We start from the raw sequence: 15222 nt of genomic DNA on the forward strand, positions 1-15222 counted from the left end.
TCCACCAAAGATGTTACGTGGCCCGAAGTCTATGTCGGCACAAGGACGACCGTAGCACAGGGCACAGATCACTGCTTGCCCCGAGCGGCAAGCGCGCACACACCGGACACTTCCTCTACGTCGTTTTCACGGAGATTATCCGTGGCAATATTGTCACTTAGTTATGAGGTACTTCCGTGCGTAGCAGCAGGTATTTATCCCCCCCCCCTTTATCTCGCTGGTGACACGGGCGTGTCACCACGCAATGCCTTTCTTGTAACACCCTTTTTAAAGAACTCCATAGATAGGAAAACGGAGGTCTAGGACAAAAATAAAGATTTGAGTGAAGGATGATGTATTGATATTTATTAATCATAAAACTTTCAATCTACTGGCATTTCTTCTTTGCTACGTGGAGTAAGACAGGATGCCATTCAAATGAAGAAATCCAATTGCTTCAGTGTCATACTTTGTCCAGAATTTACTCAGGAAAAAATTATGAAACCTTAGCCTTCCTGACGTTGATATAATGCCCCCACGAAGTCCAATTCCCTTCCGAAAGATTTCCGAAATTTTGTGGCGTTTGACTGCTCGCATATAACAATACGGTGGCGATTGCTATCAGACATATCTGTGTAAAAACTGTCTTTGGCGGTAACAGTGCCACCATTTACAATTAGTTCCACAAATTTTCTACAAGGAGTAGCAGGCTCGCTTGTCTTGAACATTCAGTAAAGGTTTCCCTATTATTCACTCAAATCACAACAACACGAGAGTCAAAAAGCCACATGAAGGAGTCACAAAATTTCGCACCGATGCGAGGGGTCCATGCGCGTGCCTGGCGCGCATCCGAACGCAGCCGCAAACTGGGCGACGTGACGAAACGCCTTGTCGCAGTGCCCGTCGGCGATGCCCGGAGGCCCGCTGGTCCTCGCGCAGAGCACGTAACACGCGGCGACGAAGAAGAGCTGCTCTGGGCTCAGGAACTCGAGGCCGCGGACTCGAACGTCTGTCGCGGCGTTGCGCGCTCTGTACGCGTACAGAGCAGTCTTCAGGGAGAGGGGCTCCAGGTAAGGCGCAAATGTAGTCCGGTCGATCGGCGAGAGTGAATATTCAAACCGGAAACTTTGATAAAGCTCGGAATGTTACGGCCGCGATATTACGGTGCAGCCCACGTACATGCGCGCACACACGAAGATAGATACGTGGTGGGCAATGTAACGCCAACTCGACCATCAGTCTGTACTTTTCACATTATGGTAGACAGTCTTTTTGGAAATATAAACTGCACCAGAGCACTTTATAACAGTGCGCATGCTAAACTGATCACCTTTGTTGATTCCGATAGCATATATATCTTTCTGGATTGCGAACACTGACCCGTTATTTTTTCGAGAATTAATTTCTGGGCTGAAAGCAGAAGGGCGCTGTATATGCGATTTAGAAGAACAAATTACGAGGAACTTTAGCGGCTAAAGTGGTGAAAGGCGAAAGCCTGAGAGCTGCATTCTGCTACGCGATTGTTCACTGTACATTTTGTTGGTGCATTAACTAACTTCCATTAATGACGTTTAAGCTTCGCCTTTAGGAGTGGAACGCGACAGCGTGTTGTAGCGCTGCCACGGAGTCCAAGGAACGCCACCACCCGTTCGGCGCGATGCGTTGCCCTTTGAACGCAACGCTTTTTTGAGGAAAGGAAATGGGGCTGTAATTCTCTGTCATCTCGGTGGACACCTGAGCCGCACCGTACAGGAAGGGAGGAAGTGTGAGTGAAAGAAGAAAGAGGGGCCGTAATGAACAAAATGAAAATTGTATTTGAGGAAAGGAAATTCCGCATTAACTGTCTGACATATCTCAGTAGACACTAGTCGAAAATTGTATTTGAGGAAAGCAAGTTGCGCAGTAACTGTCACACATATTTCGGTGGACACCCGTCAAAATTCGCGCGCGGTGACGTCACGACTATTTGGACCAATCTTAAACGCGGACAAGTAAGCCTTGCTCGTTGGTAAATTGGTATTTGAGGAAAGGAAACGTATCTCTCTTTCCCATATCTCGGTGGACACGTAAACCTCGCCGTAACGGGAAGGGAGGAAGATGGGAGTGAACGTATAGACGCACCTTTGTTCATTCCAAACCATCGAGCTGGCATGGCAGAGTGGTAGCGTGCTCGACTCGCACTCCGGTGACCGAGGTTCGATTCCCAAGCTCGGCCAATTTCTTACTCGGTTTTATTTATTTATCTGGTCTGACTAGAAAGGTTAATTAGACTGATTGGTTAAGTAAGCAATTAACTAAACTCAGTCAAACTTACTTGGAGCATCACTATACGATCCCTTTAATTGGTTGCATGGTTAGTAGCCACAGTACAATTTGCCCCGTTTGAAATTCGCGCACTGTGATGTCACGACCGTTTCGACCAATTGAAAAGCGTGACATTTCTGTCGACAGCTGCTTACAACGATGAGGCGCTAAAGGCTTCCGCCTTAAAAAATTCAAGGGGGCACTTTGTTGACCTAAAGTGTGGTGAGGCCAAAGCCTAAAGCGCAGTGTTGTTGCTTGTGTCACTGATGTGTGCATGATTCAGATGTTAAAGGGTCAGTCTACTCACCGAGATGAGTGTATAAATAATGGCATATTCTGGTAGTTGGCACCCTATAACATCAATAACGAGGGGTCTGCGCCCGGTTTAGGCAGGAATTTATATTTTATTTCGGCGTTAAAAGTCGCGTAAAAAAGCATGGTGGCGACCCCAAACGTTCATTTTGTTCAAGAAAGTGGTAGTCTTTTTTTGTAGAAGCATAAGTGAATATACTACGTACCATTTGTATGCCCCAATGTCAGAGAAACGCACGTTTTGTTTTAGTAAACTGTAGAAGGCGTACCGCTCGCTTTTTCTGTAAATCACATGAATATTTATTGTTACACGTACGCAAAACGCAGGCACATTCCCACTTTTAGCTCAGCGTATGCTAGCAGAGACGCAAAAATAAACTCAGCGTATAGTGGCGCCATCTGGTCGTCAGGACGGGAACCATTGCTGTATACAAACTGACTCTCCACTTAAGCCTAGGAGCGGCAGAATCGTCACTCTAATTATTAAAATAAAGCAAATTTATCTCTTATATGTTTTCTTAGAGGTGAGATGAGACGAAGCGAAAGACAGGCACCCCATTTATGGCCAGGGAACGCACTGAAAAAGGCAGCAACAACGAGAATTCAGTCCGAAGCGAGAGGTCCGGCTTCGACGGGCGCCGCCATGTTTGTCGCCGCGCGGCGGAAATCCAGATGGTTGCCAGATGAGACTACCATCTCATACAGATGTGTTCCCACATTAATGAATTCTGTTTTAAAATGTTCTACCGCACTCCTTGGCACCACAGCTGGCTAAACGGTAATTTGAGTAAAGAGCTATCGGTTGCCGCAAAGAAAATATGGTCGATAAAATTCAGTAGACTGACCCTTTAAGCTTCGCCTCTGTGTGGAACGCGACGGCGTCTTGCAACGCTGCCAGGGAGTTCACACAACGTCATCACCCATTCGGCTCTATGCCTTGCTCGACAGTAAATTCGTTTTTGAGGAAAAGAAATGTATCTCTCTCTCTCTCGCATATCTGGGTGGACACTTGAACCTCGCCGTAAGAGAAGGGAAGAAGATGATAGTGAACGAAGGCGCCGTATTAGCTAGACGCGCCTTTGTTCATTCCAAGCCATCGGGCTGGCATGGCGGAGTGGTTAGCGTGCTCGTCTCGCACTCCGGAGCCCCTGGTTCGCTTTCTCTACTCGACCAATTTCCTACTCGGTTTTATTTATTTATGTGGTCTGACTAGAAAGGTTAATTAGTCTAATTGGTCTTTAACATTGCTCTAATGCTATCCATCATGTCCTGTCACTCACCTGTCAAGTGATGGAACTATCTAGAGTGTTCTACACAATGTCTATGAAACGTCTAACTATTAATGATGGTTAATAATAATTAAGCATGACTTACAACTTTCGTGATACTAGTTAATGTGTGGTTAGTGATAGTTAATGTGGCCTTAACTAGTACACTGATTAATTAGTGTTAGTTAAGGTACAGGCGCAGTGCACAGTCCCACATGCCACTTCTTAACAACTACTAATTACCAGTTAGTCATTTAGTCATTAAATACAATGATAAAATCATGAAATCCCTGTACATCGGAACATGATCATGTTCTGATGTTTTTCGATTCCACCCGATTAAGTATCGATTGGCTATTAATTGGCATATGCCCACATAAGCATGCACCCGAAACGCGGACACATTTGCTAACACGTCTTGGTCACGACAGTATGAGGCATTAAAGGCTTTCGCCTTAAAATATAGCAGCCGCAGAGCTGGACATCGATGTGCTGACCCACACGTATTGCTTGCAGTCGTGGCATGCAGTAACAAGCTTTCGAAACCTGCTGCGTCCCTGCTGTCCCTGAACCACGCCCGAGTTGCGAGCGAATGTCGCGAGAGATATTCTGTCATTGTCGATTTGCCAGAAACGTTTGCTAGAAAGTACTCTCAACATGACTGACACCCTGTAAAGAGACTATTTGCGGGAAATAATTTAGATTGATTTTATTAGCAAGTTGTACCAATGCTGAAGTTGATCGGCTCTCCTATCGTGCTTTTCCTATCATCATCATCTTCATCATCATCATCCTGACTACACCCACTGCAGGGCAAAGGCTTCTCCATGTGTCTTCAAACAACCCTGTCCTTTGTCAGTTGCCGCCCCTGTATCCCCGCTAACTTCTTAATCTCATCCGCCCACCTAACTTTCTGCCATCCCCTGCTACGTTTGCTTTCTCTTGATATCCACTCCGTTACCCTTAAGGACCAGCGGTTATTCTGCCTTCGCATTACATGCCTTGCCCAAGCCCATTTCTTCCTCTTGATTTCAACTAAGATGTCATTAACCCGCGTTTGTTTCCTCACTCACTCCGCCCTCTTCCGATCTCTTAACGTTACACCTATCATTTTCCTTTCCATAGCTCGCTGCGTTGTTCTTAACTTAAGCTGAACCATCTTTGTTAGCCTCCACGTTTCTGCCCCATAGGTGAGTACCGGTAGGATACAGCTGTTCTATACTTTTCTTTTCAGGGACATTGGTAAGCTACCATTCATGATCTGAGAGAACCTGCCATATGCGCTCCACCCCATTCTTCCTATAGTGCTCCCAAATATGGACACGTTAGCTAGAAAAGTCATGCTTCAAGCTTCAGATGCGAGCGTTTTAAGTTTGTAACACATCATATAAGTGCGTAATAACGAGTCTGCGTGCTGCATGCCAGACGTCTGCCCTTGTCTCCCATCACAAGTAAATTTTCGCTCAAAAAGTATAGAGACACGAAGAAAGCAACACTTCGTGTTCAATACTGTTGATCAACTCGTTTTATTATTAACGGGGATTGACGGTATTGACGAAGGAGTTCTCCGCGTTCTATTTTGAGCGCCTTCTCCTGGAAAACCCCCAGAGTGCGGAGAAGGGCACAGCAATATATGAATAGAACAAGCTGAATACTAAGGAGATTATTTCGGTGCGACAGCATTACGCCACTCAGTCGCCAAGGAGGCGGTAGTGAGGCGCTCAAGACTGTGCACAAAATACTCTGGTAGTCTGCTAAGAACTCTGAATGGCTTGGTTCTACTCTCACCTCAATTGATGTGCCGTTCTCCATACAATTAAAATTAAAGTGGTCCCTGAAGGCACATAATGCCTCAGGGGACGTAAAGTAGGCCCAGAGGAAGAGCTGACTGAGCGCTTCCGCCAAGCGACTGCCGATTTCGGCGTAGTTGAGCGCGTGAGTGGCTCCATGATCGAAGTATGGAAAGCTGAAGGCGTACGGCAGCAGGGACACGTCGCGTTCCCTCCCTACAGCGTGGAGTACATACAGTCCCAGCTCCTGGATGACCTTGGACAGACGCCGGGAAAAACGGTTCCGGAACGAAGCTCGAGCCGCGAGTTGCCAGTTGGCCACCAGCGACCCGCCCATGTCCACTAAGCCTTCCTGGTGGACATCCTTGGGCTCTGTAATCCGGCAATGGAAACGGTGTACAATCGTACTACGTCCACATGTGGCCTATCTCGACGCACCGCACAGCACCATCTGCCCAGAAGACTTCCCAGAAGCCAGCAGGCCCAGCGTAGCCCTCAGTTGCAGTTAGTCGCAAAACACAATCGTCAAGCAATCACGTGGTGACCAATGCGAATATCATCTGCGTGGGCTGGAAAGTGAATGATTTAGGAAAGCGTTCACATTTAGATAAGTCGTTCACGGTTATCGTCGAACGCAGGCGAGGCGCTCACCACTTCTGTCCCCTATAGTACATATTGTATGTGCACGCACTGCAGATGCGCTCGGCGATAGCGATGAGTAAAGCGGGAAAGGGCACACGTGAAAGTATCAGAGCGCATCTGCAGTGCGTGCACATACAATATGTACTATAGGGGACAGAAGTGGTGTACTCCATGCTCCAGGACCCGAAGCAACGGAAAACTGCGTTGCAACGCCATCTACAGGCGGAATCTGGGATCGAGACAGACAATGCGCGACCTTTATTATCACCAGGCATGTCGCTTGGCTCGTTTCAATGTTTCGTGCTTTAGCTCGTCGAAATGCCGCATTTTTCCGTTGCTCCGGTTTCCTCCGCGTGGAGTACAGCACTTTTCTCCGCGATAGTACATACACATAACGGAAGCCAAGACTCACCGAACCCAAGGAGGGGGTTGTTTTTTCTCGATGTGGTCGTAAAATTTTATTTCTCGAGATTAAGCGTCATCTTTCATTCCAGACCCCATTTCGCTGTTCTTTGGTAGAGAATTACATGATATTCATGCAGCCTAATTTTTCTTAATAATGCAGCCCCTTTGCACTGTTGCTTTGAGATTTGACGTCAGGTCGTTGATGTAACTAGAACTACGATGGATCCACCCCATTTCTTCGGTCTATGATGCACACCAGACGTTACTATAAAAAGGCCTGATGCGTGGCCTTGGAATTGCACTTACTGATACCGGCCTGGAAGATATTTCAACCACTTTGAAACAGTGTGACAGGAAAGGAAGCGCTTTAGTTTAAGCATATTTTCTGAGTGCAACGCGTGATGAAAATGAAGAGTTTTAACGCAGTTATACCTAGCAGACGTGCGAGTGCATGTGTTTATCCTGCTTGGCTGATGGTTTTACTTTGCTGGGTCGTCGGCTCGTCTGTCGACGATATTCGACGCGGGTTAAGCTCTGGTCGAGGTTAAGCTTATCTGATCGGTTCGCGCCGCAAATCGAAGTTGATGAAGACCACGATGTGCAATGCACAGCGGGAGTGTGTGTTGCAGTTTAACACGAGGCATGTTCGGATGAGGTGGAATCATAGTGCTTTGTTGCTCTGACCAGCGAAGTTGACCTCTTCGCGCCAGCACGAAGACAACCCCCAGTTCAAACCCCAGTCAGGGCTAATTCATTTAATTTTTTTTTATTTCACGCGCAAGAAACTTAACTTGGCGTCTCTCTTCTCAGGCAACGGCTGAAGACCGTAAGGTCGGTTGAAAGATTCATGGTTGGCTTTGGTGAGCGCATAACTGCTTTGGCACCAAAAGCGTTTGATTAAAGGAACAAGGCGTCATCGTGGCTGTGTTTTTCAAGAGCGAATGTGAGGCCATGAATAGTTTTCAACAAGTACGTTCCCAATGGGCACTAAATCTCCCTTGGATGTCCTGTGGACGTCTTGGACGTACAGGGGAGTTATTATTGGGTTGTAGTTGGTAGCCTTTTCCTAAAGCCGCGTTTTAGAAACGATTAGATTGTTTTTGCCGATGAATGTTACAAGCGGCTTCAGGATATTTTCAATGATATTCGATTCAGCACAGGTAGGTGAAATGGGGCGGTATATTTGCACGCATTTGTAGTGTCACCGGATTTAGGAACAGAAACAAATCTTGCAGCCACCGGGCTATCATAGAAAGTTAGAACTTTGGGGTTTATTGAACTGTTTCACTTCCTGTGACATATACTCCAACTTGACTGCCCGCAGGGAAAGTCTAGGACTAACGGGAACTGTTTTCGGGCAAGTGTTTATCCGGGTGCCTATCCGCGCGTATACGTACCTGATTTGCCGATGTAGTCCTCTCCTGCCTGTTTGTCGAAGTACTGCAGTGCAACAGATGTGGAGTTCCAGTCGTGGATCGCAGTCACGTTCTCATCATAAAGCTTCCAGCGTAGAAGCTGCCCATGCAGAGACTGACGGACGTCCAAAATCAGCGCCCGTGCTTGAGGCCGAAGATCCCCAGGGAGAGTGACGTCGCTGAATCTGTAAATATGCACTATGTGTCACTTCACTTTCGTCTCGTGGCGTTATGTTAAAATGAAGCTGAAGAACCGTGGGGTTCAGGAAGCAGCCCGCTGTTTAGTTCTTTCTCATTTCTTAAACCGTCATGACAACCCGCTATGCGCAAAGCGGACATATACACATGAGTGCGGGTGCTGCAGCAGTACATTCTTGACCGTTGACCGTGACACACAGCGCAAATGTTAAGAGCGGAGTGAGGGACTTGAGAAGAGACAAGCGACTTTCACTCTAGTCTAAGGAGAGAAAGGAAGGGAATAGTGAACGCAGCGAGCGAAGTCACAGCAGTACACGCGCCAGTGTTTCAGCAGTAAATCAAATATTCTTCAATGAGCACGAGAAGCTATGAACCAAAAGCCCGCCCGCCATGTTTCGGCCCTCGCTCATCCCAACAAAGTCCTCACATAACCAGAAATCCGCTGAAATCGACGAAGTGCAGACGTCCTCTGATTATATTGTGAATAACACAAGCGCATAACACAACATTATATCACGCGACATCAATATCTTCAATGGGTAGGGATGTGCTCATTTCAATCTCTTATGTTACAATGCAAAAAAGCGCTGTAATTAAAGTAACTTGCCGTTAATTATTTTGCTAGCTGCTTCGCGACCTACATTTTCCTCGTATTTGGAAGAAACAAACGAACACAAAACCAGCAGTGTTATTTCTATTTTTTCATGTTTTTATCTCATACTGCTTGTTTGTGGTATTTTAAGACCGGAAAAGAAGTGTGTCTCCACAGGCAGCGCTTTCAACGGCTCTACAGCACAAAGCACCCAGCGCTTCTCTGAAACTCTACCTCGCGGTTCTCTGTTGACAGATGAGTCTGTGAACTACGCTTCAGTGTCTTTACCGCGCTGTTTTTGGGCTCAATGATTGCACAGCTACCCAGAGAGGCTAGGCGTAATAAAAAGAATACTAATTATTTCAGAGATAGTTTGTACGCCAAACGACTGCAGGCACTTCTTAATGTAGACACAATTCCTTTTTTACCTAAGCGAACTAGCTTCTTCGACATAGGAGTTACTCACTTGCAGCAAATAGTTTTTCTGTGCGTCTGTCTGTCTCAGTTAGGTTGTAAAGGACTGGTAAATGAAGTTTTCTACGGAATCCTGACGAAAAGCCAATCATCATGCTTGCGCGCGTCTTGGAACCGGCTTATGCAAGAACTTTTTGTGGGTCGCTGACTTAGGTGGGCGAACTCTCATGAGTGGACTCACCCGGGCTCACTCATGCTAATTTTGAGATCACGATCTGAATCGTGAGTGAGTCTATACTCACGTTCAGATCATGATCTGAGTCGTGAGTGAGTCCGGACTAGCGTTCAGATCATGACCCGAGTCGTAAGTGAGTTCAGATTGACGTTCACATCATGATCTGAGTCGAGGTGAGTACGAGCTGAAGTTCAGATCCCTACCTGAGTCGAGGCCAGTCCGGGCTCGCATTCAAATCATGATTAGAGTCTTGGTGATCAGTGCTAACATTGACTATTATGAATCGGGGTCAGTCCGGTCGCGTTTACTGTGCACTCGTAATACTTATTGCGCTTAAATGAGCCCAAATGACTCGTGAGTCGAATTGAGTGAGCCCAGACGAGTCCTGAGTTGAAATGAGCGGGCCCAAATAAGTCGTGAGTCCAGATGAGTCGTGAATCGAAATGAGCGAGTGAGACCAAATCAGTCGTGAGTTGAAATTATTGAGTGAGCCTTGAGTCGCCAGCCTGAGTGAGCCATGACTCGTTATGAGTTCTTGACACCTGATGGCTAGTGAGCTTGAGTGAGCCCAAGGGAGTTTTAATCGTAAATGAATTTGGGTTCATTAGTTAGAAAGCGCCGAGGCCTATATGAGTGTGAGGCTCAGTGAGCGCGTAGCTTGACCAATGGTTTGTGCGTGAGCCTGAGTGAGCACTCGTGATTTTGCCGAGGTATGGTCGCTGATAGACAAAAGCCGCGAACTATCACTGCAGTCAGGAACCAAAGTACTACAACGCACCTGTGAAGCAGGATGTCGCCGGTGAGGATGAAAGTTTTGCTGAAGCAGAACGCGCGGTGTATGAGCTGCACCTTCTGCTCGGTGCCGTAGAAGTTGACTAGCAGCTCCTGGTTAGCGAACCACGCCGCCACCTGAACCGTACACCAGGACATCAGAAGGTGCATCTGTTCCTCCCCGTACTTCTTCCACAAACTCAGGAAGGTACCAACGAAGGGCCGTGAATCGCTTAGGAACTTGACATCTTCATCCTCACGCAACGACACTCCATAGTCGGCCAAAACTCGCTTCCACCGCTCCAGCGTGAGGTTTGGGACGGAATTGTAGAAAATGTCGTTTTTCATCCTGAACGTCGGATGTGCGACAGCGTTTTTCCAAAGCTCATCCCATATCTTACGTTCGACATTTCGTGTTTCTTCAAATGTCACCAGGTCACCGTGAATTGCAGTGCTGCTTGCGGCCTTGAATTTTGTTTTCAATACCTCGAAATAATGCTCCCTGCTGCCAGGGGAACGGAGTTGCTCTCTTGCCCTACGCCCTAATATGAAGAAAGCTAGCGGTGGTCGCAGCAGCAGGTACTTATTTCGCTTAGTAGTGATTACCTCGAAAGCAAGGATACCTGCCCAACGAAGGTTAATCGGCACGTGCAGCAGGGAGCGTAGGAAATCTGGACGGTGCGCCTTGAGAGGCCACACGACGTTCGCTCCTTCCAGTGCCCGCGCGACGTGTAGTAGTTCATTGCAGCGGGCTCTCCCAACGCATTCGCAACTGAGGTAGAACGCTGCGGCGCGTTGCATCATATTTTGACCACTCTTGGGTACGTTCATATCTCGAACAATGTGGTACATTCGAGTGAGAGCGGACAGGAGCGCAATGTCGTTGACGCTGGCTTCATAGCGACTGTTCCAGCCATCGCATACGTAATGGGTGAAGCTGTCGCAAGGGTTCACTGAGGTGTTGATGGACTCTTGCAGCCGCTTAGAGTAGGCGGCGCATCCCAGCGTGTCGCAGGTCTCGTAGTGACGTCCTTGGGAGGGGGCTCGAAATGCCAGAAGCACAGTGCCGAAAATGGCTAGCAATAGGCAGGATGTCCCGGCGCAACATTTGAGGCAGATGCGCCTCTTGGGGACCTCGGGGCTCTGAAAGGGTGCACCAGAGCAAAATGAATCAGACCGCCGCTATTTCGTGCTCAAGAGTTTTGTATGTGCGATATATCAGAAAGCACATGAACGTGTATAAAGTAATCTTTCGTCTGCTACATTCCTGCTTTTAATGTCCATCTGACCAAGCAAAAGGTCCCGTCCAAAATGAAATGTGCCTTTGATTAAAGAGTGTGCAGAGCCGAAAATTTTAATTGAACACAAGTGAAAAAACGTTGCAGTGATGAGCAATAAAAATTGAAATACAAGCGTACTCACTTCTAATAATCATGAATCTATTACCGCATCCTAAATGAAGATTTTTAAACCTGAGCCATATAGAATACATTTACTGCTTTAAGTGGGTTTAACATCCCAAAGCGACGAAGGCTATGAGGGCCGCCGTAGTGAAGGGCACCGGAAATATAGACCACCTGGGGTTCTTTACGTGCACTGGCATCGCACAGTACACGGGCCTCTAGAATTTCGCCTCCATCGAAATTCGATGGCCGCGGCCGGGATCGAACCCTATGTGACTCACGTTTCATAAAGACTTAATTGAGGTTTCGGTAACAAATTCACGAAAGTAACAATGCCTGGATTAAAATTTTTATTGCCCATCACAGCAACCCTTTCTCATTTGTGTTCTATTAAAATTCTCGGCTCTTCACACTGCTTAAAGCCAAGGCACATCTCGTTTTGTCCGGGGCCTTTTGCTTAGTCAGGTGGGCATTAAGAATGAAGCAGAAGTGTAGCAAACAAAGGATTGCGTTTTTTTTGTAGACTACTTGGGGAGAGTGCGGCACAACAGGGCATAAATATGCAAACCATCGCCTTATTTTTTCTCAGACATAAAAAAACAAATATTTTCCACTAATTCCCTAGCATCCTGACATCACGTTCACCAAATATGAAGGGTACGTGTTAATTGGGACACAGTGAAATATCGTTAAAGTTAAAACTTCAAAATGTCGCTTTTTGTCCCATTACGTGGGGTAAAATATAACAGTGCACAGGACCGACTGAGTAAAATCACCATATTACTCATACCACCAATGAAGGAATAGGAATTTGGCCCTATTAACTGTTATAGACAATCTTTTAGAGCCTACTCGAGAGATAGACTGTCGCTCTGGCTTCTTTATTTCTGGAACCCAAAAAATGGGGCGGGAAAGCTTTGGACATAAGTCTAAGTAGAGCCTCTGTGCTTAGCATGTATCTTTCTCAGCACCTAAGTTTTAACTAATGGATTTAGTTGATAAGTAAGGTACTGTGGAGTTTTTTCTGTGTGAGGTTGTTTTTTTATTTAAGTTAGTCATTTGTTAGTCTGTGTGACTTCGTTTCTGTAACTTGCAGTTCTCACCCTTGTAAATTCTGTAAATGTATTCCTTTGCTTCATGATCTGCATCATCAGTAGTCATCAGTAATAACATGACAGGCATCATCATAACAGGCATCATAACAGGCATAACAGGCATCATCAGTAATAACATTACACCAATAAACGAGTGTAATTACTAACCTTCACTAACCTAGGACGCCAGGTTGATTTAGCTGCTCAGTTCTGACAAATCTAAAGGACAAAATGCTGCGCCTTTTCAGCTGCTTCCCGTGTTGCACGTGCGGGGGTCGCCGCATAAATACCAAGGTACCATGTTAGCTCATTTAAATGCGACGGTGCGGTAAGTAACAAGATGTCGCGTTTTGCTCTGTGCCGCGTTTTGCCCCACTATCCCCTTCTATGGGCACAAAACTTTTATGGGACGTGAATATCAAGCAAATAGTTTATTTCTGAGCAGTCTAGTAATCCACTCGCCTAAAATGCCTCAAGGTATGAGAGGACGTTCATACTGTAGCATCCAGAAACAATACCATGTGACTGGGCAGTGGCGCTAAGCTGGAGTAAGTTTTTTTCCGAGAACGCGCGTCCCTTGTGCTTTTTTGCCTTTGGTCAGCGTTTATATCTCACGATATGCACACCGTTTGTCCATAATATTCGATAAAGCGAGCTGCATTATTAACTGATCTGCATGCATCAGTTATTAACAACATAAAGCTTGCCGAATGTAACCGTACTGGTTAAAAACGTGCAAAATTCTCTGCAGCTGCTATGACCAGTAGGCACTGGAGCCTGTTGCTATACCCAGGTGGGAAAGAAACATTTCAGCAGCGCTACTTGTTTTCCTGTGTGCAGTGTGCGTTCAAGTGCATATAGTTTCTTTCTATCCTTTTCTTAGCAACTACTTTCGGTTAAATCCTCCTCAAAAATATTAAAACGTGCCACAAAACGGCGATGCAGCACAGCGGGACAAGATCAGCCAAAATTTGAAAATGCGCAGCTTCAGCCCACTATCAGCAGGCAGCAAGCGGGAGCGAGTGGGAAACAACAGAACTAGAAAAGTAGGAGCAATGGTGGGACATAAGCACTCCGAGTCAAAGTGATATTATTGTCACACGTTTAAATTGACTCATTGTAATAGCATGGTTTCCCATGAGCCTCCTTGATGAAGGGTTAAAGTGCAAATTTTTACTGAAAAATTCTGTGAGCTCGTGAACATAATTAATTACCCTTAAACTTGGGACAGTGCAAAACCTCTCCCACTTGAAATGTAACAGGCTGTCTGCGGTGCTCTTTGTTCGGCCCAATGCGGTCCGTGTTGAAAGACGTACAGCGCTAGACGTCATCACTCATGAGAATTGGTTAAAACCTATCCATCGTTTTTCGCAGTGCGTTGCTTACCATCATTCCAAAACCCGAAGGCTTCTTCCCATCTTCAGGGCGCTCCACGGTGGGCTGCGGCAGCGCGCTCAGGGACCTCGCGTTCGGCTGGTCTGCAGGGCAGCTCGGCTTCGTCGCTTCCTCAGCCTCGACACCGACTTGGTATGCAGACGCCTTGCGTATGGTGCGTGTCGTGTACTGCGGCTCTGCGTCAGCGCTCTGGACTTGCTCAGCTGGAACGGTGGGGAGGTCACCAGGAACGCCGCCTGTGGCAGCAGCAGCTGACTCGTCGCTTGCTGTTGGGAGCATCGCTTGGCCCTCGCTCGAAGATGGCATGATGGTACGCTCTGTTTCCGTGGGGCCGAGTGGTTCTAATTGGCTCGCGGTGACGTCACACCGCTCAGCAGTCGGGAGCTGGGACGACGTTGGCTGCTCACCGTTCCTGGTGGTACCAGGAACGCCTGCTGCTCTGTTCGGCGATGTCTCGGCGAGGGCTTCATTCTTTCCTGCCTGGTCAGAAGCGTGCTTACCATCATCGGCGACTTCTTGGGTTCTTGTGTCGCTGAGATGATCGGGTGATCTCTCGGCGCCCCTTTTTCGCTTCTTACGCGATGCTCTGGACGAATCCTTCTCCTGTTCTGTATCTTTCGGGTGTTGGGGTGCTTTGTCGCCTTCTTGGAGATTCTGGACGCCTTTGGCGTCTTCGTGCCATCCTTGGCCGGAGAGTCGAGGTCCATGACCGACGCTGCAGGAAGGTTGCTTCTTCTTTGTTACATGCGAACGCTTCACGTGCACACGCATTCTTTTTACCACGCGCGAAAGTAAAATAAAAAGACAGAATGCCAAGAGAACCCACAAACCTAGACCGGTGCGCCGCTACAGGTGCTACAGAGAAGGGGATTTGCAAAAGTTCTGTACATACGGAGTCAACAAAGGCTGCATGACAGAATCGCGCGAGGCGAAATCCGAATGCGGCTTATGCAGATATTGTTGAAACTATGTTTTCTTTTCATTTTTACCCTGTGTGTCTTTTGT

General features: G+C 47.0%; 1 pseudogene; it reads right to left on the reverse strand.

Annotated features, from left to right (window-relative positions):
- Window positions 1–776: 776 nt before the first annotated feature.
- LOC149336519 (endothelin-converting enzyme 1-like) lies at window positions 777–14924 on the reverse strand (annotated as a pseudogene).
- Window positions 14925–15222: the final 298 nt, after the last annotated feature.

The sequence above is a fragment of the Amblyomma mixtum genome, chromosome 7 (assembly GCF_055824585.1).
Source record: "Amblyomma mixtum isolate Tamu chromosome 7, ASM5582458v1, whole genome shotgun sequence".
NCBI classification, from domain to species: domain Eukaryota; kingdom Metazoa; phylum Arthropoda; class Arachnida; order Ixodida; family Ixodidae; genus Amblyomma; species Amblyomma mixtum.